This window comes from Marmota monax, unplaced genomic scaffold (assembly GCF_021218885.2).
Source record: "Marmota monax isolate L192 unplaced genomic scaffold, Marmota_monax_Labrador192_F-V1.1 WCK01_AAM20220418_F8-fsc00014, whole genome shotgun sequence".
Taxonomy (NCBI): Eukaryota; Metazoa; Chordata; class Mammalia; order Rodentia; family Sciuridae; genus Marmota; species Marmota monax.
The window spans coordinates 26,439,991-26,446,133 of record NW_026695222.1 but is presented as its reverse complement, the minus strand read 5'-3'; the positions used below and the strand labels follow the sequence as shown (position 1 = coordinate 26,446,133).

The following is a 6,143-nucleotide window of genomic DNA, read 5'->3' as shown; positions in this document are numbered from 1 at the left end:
TTCATTGTTCTCAAACCAGGGAATGGAATAGTGGGACACAGGTGTGACAAGAACAGGGTCTGGAGCAGTGTGTCCAATGCAGGATGACACACACATTGGAGTATCAAGCGCAGGGGTCGCAAGCAGGAGGATGGGCAGAAATTCCAGCTGCAAAACACCCTTCTCCTGAGACAGGTGAGCAGCCCCTGGAGGAGCTGGAGGGGGACCCCAGGGCAGGTAGGCGGGACCACTTGTTACATTTTTTAAACTTCTACCCTCCTGATAGACAAGCTGGGACACTGCCTGTCTTGGGGGGCAGGAGAGGGTGAGGAGCCTCGGTGCAGTGGGAAGGCTATTTTCCTTCCCTCCTTCAGCCTCTACTCCTGGCCACTTGGGCTCCCACCTGCTCTGCGTGGTCCAGGTTGGCCTGTCAATCCCCCCCAAGGGGTGGGCACAGAGCCTAGCTGGCCAATGAGAATGTCCCATTTCCTTGGATGCTGTGATTGGTCCAGAAGTGGGCCCAAGATGCCAGCAGACCAATCAGAATCCTTCCCTGGGATTCCAAGGCAGCTGCTGGTTTGGGTGGTTGCTGGCTGTCCTTGGGACCTTAAGCTATAAGGATGCTCTGGGGTGGGCCACCAGGGCCTGTCTTCGTGCCTTGTGGTAGAAGCCTAAGAGAGAAAGGAAAGCGAAAGCCTAAGAGAATCAGAGTCGAGAGCCTGAAGGAGACAGAAGGAGTGGGAGGAGTCCTGGCAGCTCCCAGCTGCCCCCAAGGGAGCCCACCTGGAAGTGGGTCTCACCAACTCCTGGCGTGGCCCTGGAAGAAAATGCCATTGTCACCAACTCATTCTACAAACGAGGAAACTGACACGATGCAAAGTTCATCACTTGCTCAGAGTTCACATGGCACTGGGAGCTTTAAACTGACCAGTGCATTGACCCACTTCAGTGGATTCACTGGGTGGTCATGTGGGCAGGCAGGGTGTGGCTGGAGGAGGTGGTCACTGGGTGTGCCTTGGGGGTGTGTATTTTGTCCCTGGTGAGCAGAGCCCCTGTGCTTCCTGCTGCCATCCCTGTGTTGCTGTTTTCTTCCTGGACGTTCTGCCTCTCCTCTGGCCTGGAGCTATGGAGTCGGCCAGCTGTGGACTGAGACCTCTGAGACCACCAGCCCCAGATAAATGTTTCCTCCTCTGGGTTCTTCTTGTCAGGTCTTTTGGTCACAGCAGTGGAAAAGCTGCACCACACACGGCAAGGGGTGGCACGGCCCCACTCTGAAGCCTGGGTCTTGGTTCTCTGGGTGCTTCATATGGTCCACGTGCCAGGTGTGGGGGTCAGAAGTCACACTGCCCTGCCCTCGCCCCGAGCTGCGGGAGCAAGTGGGAAGCCTCTGAGGTCATGGCCCAACTCCAAGAGTGTTGCTGGGAGGGTGGCAGCCAGCAGGCTCCTCCAAGATGTGTGGATTGAGACGGAAGTGGGGACTGGAAAGAGGGGTGGGGCAGGGGATTCAGGAGAGCCCAGGCTGGGGGCTGGGGGGCTAATAGTAAATGAATAAACCAGATACAAAAGGACAAATATGCGGAGTGCAGTGGTCCACGTCTGTAATCCCAGTGGCTCGGGAGGCTGAGGCAGGAGGATTGCAAGTTCAAAGCCAGCCTCAGCAACAGCACAGCGCTAAGCAACTCAGTGAGACCTTGTCTCTAAATAAAGTACAAAATAGGGCTGGGGTGTGGCTCAATGGTTAACTGTCCCTGAGTTCAATCCTGTACCAAAAAAAAAAAAAATGGACAAATACTTTATGATTCCACTATGAAATATCTAGACTAGGCACATGCAGCATAGAGACAGAGTGGGTTAGCAGTGAACCGGGGCCAGGCATGTGGGAATGGGGAGTTATTGCTTAATTAGTAGAGTTTCCATTAAGGATGGTGAAATAGTTCTGTAAATAGACCGTGGCCACGTTTGCACAACACTGCAAATTTAATTAAAGCCACTGAATTAAATGGAAAATTTTATATTATGTATATTTTACCAAAGAACTTTTTTTCATGATCTCTCAGAGTCAAACTGAAGAGTCCAGTTCTAGCACAGGTTTAAAAACCCCAAGGAAGGTCCCAGAGGAAGGGGTCAGATTACATGCTTTCCCGGGATCTCTGGCGAGTGCCCTGTGACGTCCAACCCGTCCCATCCCTGGGTGAATTACAGAAGAAAATCCAAACTCCACACAGATGCAGCTTTTGCTTTACGAAACTCTCCGGGCAGTTCGAGCTGAAGTTGACCTAGAAGGAATGAAAAGGAAAAGATTTTTTGGCCAAATTCTGACGAGGGGATGACAATTGATCTCAGGAAAAACAAAACAAAAACCAAAACAAGACAAGCTGGTCCGGGGGCTCCGTCCTCCCGGAGAACCCAGGCCACCCCAGTCCCTCCGCACAGAGCTGCCCGGGCGCCACGGCCCATGCCCTTCATAAACCAAACAAAAGCTCCCAAACCTGATAACAAAAGGTTGAAGAAACAGATCTCAGCCCAGCCACGTGGCTAGATGCTGCGGCCACAGAACTGCTGCCCTCAGACGGCCCCGCAGGGAGGCCGCTCACCGCCACCCGCCCAGAGCCACACCGCAGGCTGCCCGAGTCCTCCAAGGGCACGTGGCTGGTCTGGAAGACCCCGGATACAAACTCTCCTGTCTGTCTGGTTACAGAGATGGCGCTCCTCATGCCTGCTTGGTGTCATGTAGGAAGGTGTCACTGAGAGGAGGATGCAATGTGGCAGGTGGGACAACACAGCCTCATGCATTCTGAGAAGCCTGGTGGTGGCCTGTGTCCCTCAAAGTCACATGCTGAGGGCTTGGCTGCCAGCCTGTGGGCCTCATCAAGGAAGGGGGTCCCTGGAGACATGTCCTGGCAGGTGTGTCTTGCTCCTGGCCTCTTCCTCCCTCTGCCTGCCCCTGCCCCTCTCTCTCTGCCATGAGGTAGGTAGCTCGACTCCACCAGACCCTCCTGGCCATGATGTTCTGTACCCTCCCCCGCACAGGCCCAGACTGAAAGCCCTGGAACTCTGAGCCAAAATAAACCTTTCCTCCTCTAAGCTGATTTTCTCAAGAATTTGTTCAGCAGCAGAAGGGTGGGTAATGTAACTTACGCATAGGATAAAACATAAGGATTTAAACCAAGAGTTTCACATTAATGATGTCTTCAGGGGGGACCCAGGAGGACTTATTTTCTCCTGTATGTTTATATATATATATATACACACACACACACACATAATTTTAAAAAAATTGTTTTGGTACGAGAGCGCTTAAGCACTGAGCCACATTCCCAGCCATTTTTATTTTTTTATTTAGAGACAAGGTCTTTCCAAGTTGCTCAGGGCCTTGCTAAGTTGCTGAGGCTGGCTTTGAACTTGCGATCCTCCTGCCTCAGCCTCCTGAGCTGCTGGGGTTACAGGTGTCTGGCGATATATATATATATAATTTAATTGTTCCAGGCCTGGGGCTGTAGCTCAGGGGTAGAGTGCCCAAGGCCCTGAGTTTCCCTAGCACTGTGGGGGGAAAAAATCTGATTTTTCTGTTTCTGTGCCGTCCAATACAGTAATGAGTATTCAGATGTGTTTATTGAATTCTAATTAACTGAAATTCAATGCAATGAAGAACTCAGCTCCTCGGCTACACTATATGCATTTCAAGTAGCTGTGTGAGGGGGCAGCTGAGGGTGTTGCAGGCAGAGGAGATAGGTGTAGCTAGAGAGCACTTCCATCATGGCACAGCGTCTGTTTAACAGCACCGATCATAACTTCTTAGGTAATTAAACATGTTTGTAAAAACAATTCAAGGCAGCAGAGGAGAAGAAAGCACTCTGCAGAGCCAGGTTTGCTCCTCGAAGGCCCAAACGCTGCTGCCTCTTCCCATGTGCAGGGTAGGAGTCAGTGGAGAAGCTATGGAACTGAGGGGCAGGTGTGAGGTCAGCCTCCCCAGGGCCACTGCGTGGTCCGCAATGGCTGCAGCGTTACCCATTTGCCTCTCACCCCGACTAGCTGGTGCATCCTGTGTGTCGGGGTAGGCAGCTGAAGTGAAAGGGCATTCTTAGCTGGGGAGCGGGGAGGGTGCTGATGCCCGCTGAGTTTACAGTTATGTCCGCTACTGACTGCAGGTGGCAGAAAACTCCATGGGTCTGACTCGGCTTGGAAAGGATAGCTCACCCACTGGCACCAGATGCCACTCAGACTTGAAGAGCGTCAGCGGGGTGAGAGTCTTGGTTTGCAGATGGCGGTGGAAGCCTCGAAGCTCATGTCCAACATACAGTGGAAGGGAGGGAGCTGCGGTCCTCAGCCGACACGTCGGTGTGCGTTGTTGACTTTAATTGGGTGCCTCAATCACGGGGGAGCTGATGGCTGGAGGCTTGAGGTACTCTCCTAAGAACGGGAAAGGGTGTCCCCGAGACACTGCACTTTATCTGGAAGCAGAGAGAAAGGATGGCGTCACGGAGTGGTGACTCCGAGATGGTAACCGGCGGCCAGGTCAGGGAAGGAAAGGCTGGGGTAGCCCGGTTCCCCTTGCTCAGAACACACTCCAGCCCTGGAGGTGGACAGATGGCACCAGAGACAGTGCAGAGGCTGAGGAGAGAAAACTCTGAGGACAGAGCTTCCAAATTCAACCCTGAGGTCACTGGAGCCAGGAGAGAGAGAACCCTCCTCAGGTCACCCTCTGTGAAAGGGCCCATTCCTAGGAGTGTTTGTCTAACCTTTCCTTTAACCAGGAAACCACAACGGGATTAGCCATCTTCTGCAAAGAAACTCTTCGGGTGATGTTGTCTGGGAACAAATTTGCATGGCACCCAACGCAAGCCGCACTGTTTTTTTACCTTAATGGATGATACCTCCAAAGGGCCCTCTACAAACTTCTGCACCAGCATCTATCCTGATGCCCAACTGCTGTTTCTCTGTGTTTATCAATTTTTCTCCATTCACCTCCACCTCAGATCCATCTGTTTGTCCATCCGTCCATCCATCCATCCAAATTTTCTGTGTTTTTACAGCATTTTTAAGGATTTTTGTCTGATTTGAGGATCACTGGGGGATAGTTGATTCTTCCCCTTGCTCAGCCTTACCCCTGAGCAGAGCCTGTTCTATAAAGAGCTGAAAGCCGACTACCCATCACCCACCCCGTAAGCCACTGCGCAGGGAGCAGGGGACGCAGATTGACAGGGGAGGGTCCTGATCAAGTGCCTGTGAGAGTGAGTGTCAATTTACAGCCTTGGAGGAGGCAAGGGGTGGAAGCCCACCCATGCCTGTCTCCTCAGAGACCTGCCGTGTGCATCCACAGAGAGGCTGAGCTCAGCTCCCCACCCTCCTGCTCAGTCCCTCAGCAGAACGGGGCCCCCCTCCCCCTCCCCCTCCCCCCAGCACCTTCAGTTTCCACTTGTCCTTTGAGCAGATTCCCGTGTTCCCTGTTTGGGTGAACAGACCTCAGGCTGGGTGCAAAGTTGGGTTGCTGCGCCCTCTCCCAGGATGTGGCTTGTGGTCTCTCTTGTGCAGGAGTCACCCCAGGGCTTCAGGACACCCCTCCGCAGGACAGGGCGATGCTGATCCGTAGGCAGCTGTGGCCAGCAGGCAGCAGGGCGAGGAGACAGCATCACAGGAGGGACGGCTGTGCCACGGCCTGCGGGCTGTGGCCCCGGGGAGCAGAGCAAGGGCAGGTTCAAGTTCATCTGGCAGAACTGAAACAAGACCAAGTGAGGAGCCAGACCAGCAGCCCTGGGCCACGGGGGGGCGGCGGGGGATTTTAGCCTATGTCCAAAGAGCAGTGGAGGGTTGTGAGGTTTTAAACAGGGAAGAACTTGATCAGTAGTTATTTAGCCAGCTTCCAATATCACAGAGAGAGGTTGTAACGTGAGAAATTAGAATCCACGCCAGATTGGCCGCCCTAGAGGGACAGGGAGAGTCCCCCCACAGAGCCCTCATTCTGGCACCGCCTTGCTTAGGGCCCACAGACTCGTTCCCTCTGCCCGCCCACAAGTCAGGTCCAGGTTCCCGGCTCCTCAGTCCTCCAGAACTTCACTGCCGTATGGGTCCTGCAGCTGTGGGTGTCTTGACCAGTGGGGCCCAACTCTGCTGGAATGCGTAGCCCGTGGCCAGCTGGGCCTCCTCACCCAAAGATGCCTGGGAGG

The 6,143-nt window shown here is 53.6% G+C and overlaps 1 long non-coding RNA gene across 1 annotated transcript; it reads right to left on the bottom strand.

The window, feature by feature from the left end:
- Positions 1–3,300: 3,300 nt before the first annotated feature.
- LOC131423794 (uncharacterized) lies at positions 3,301–5,710 on the bottom strand. Its single transcript, XR_009225848.1, has 2 exons — positions 5,442–5,710; positions 3,301–4,430 (listed from the first exon to the last, which is right to left on the bottom strand). It is a non-coding gene; the product is annotated as an uncharacterized LOC131423794 (long non-coding RNA).
- Positions 5,711–6,143: the final 433 nt, after the last annotated feature.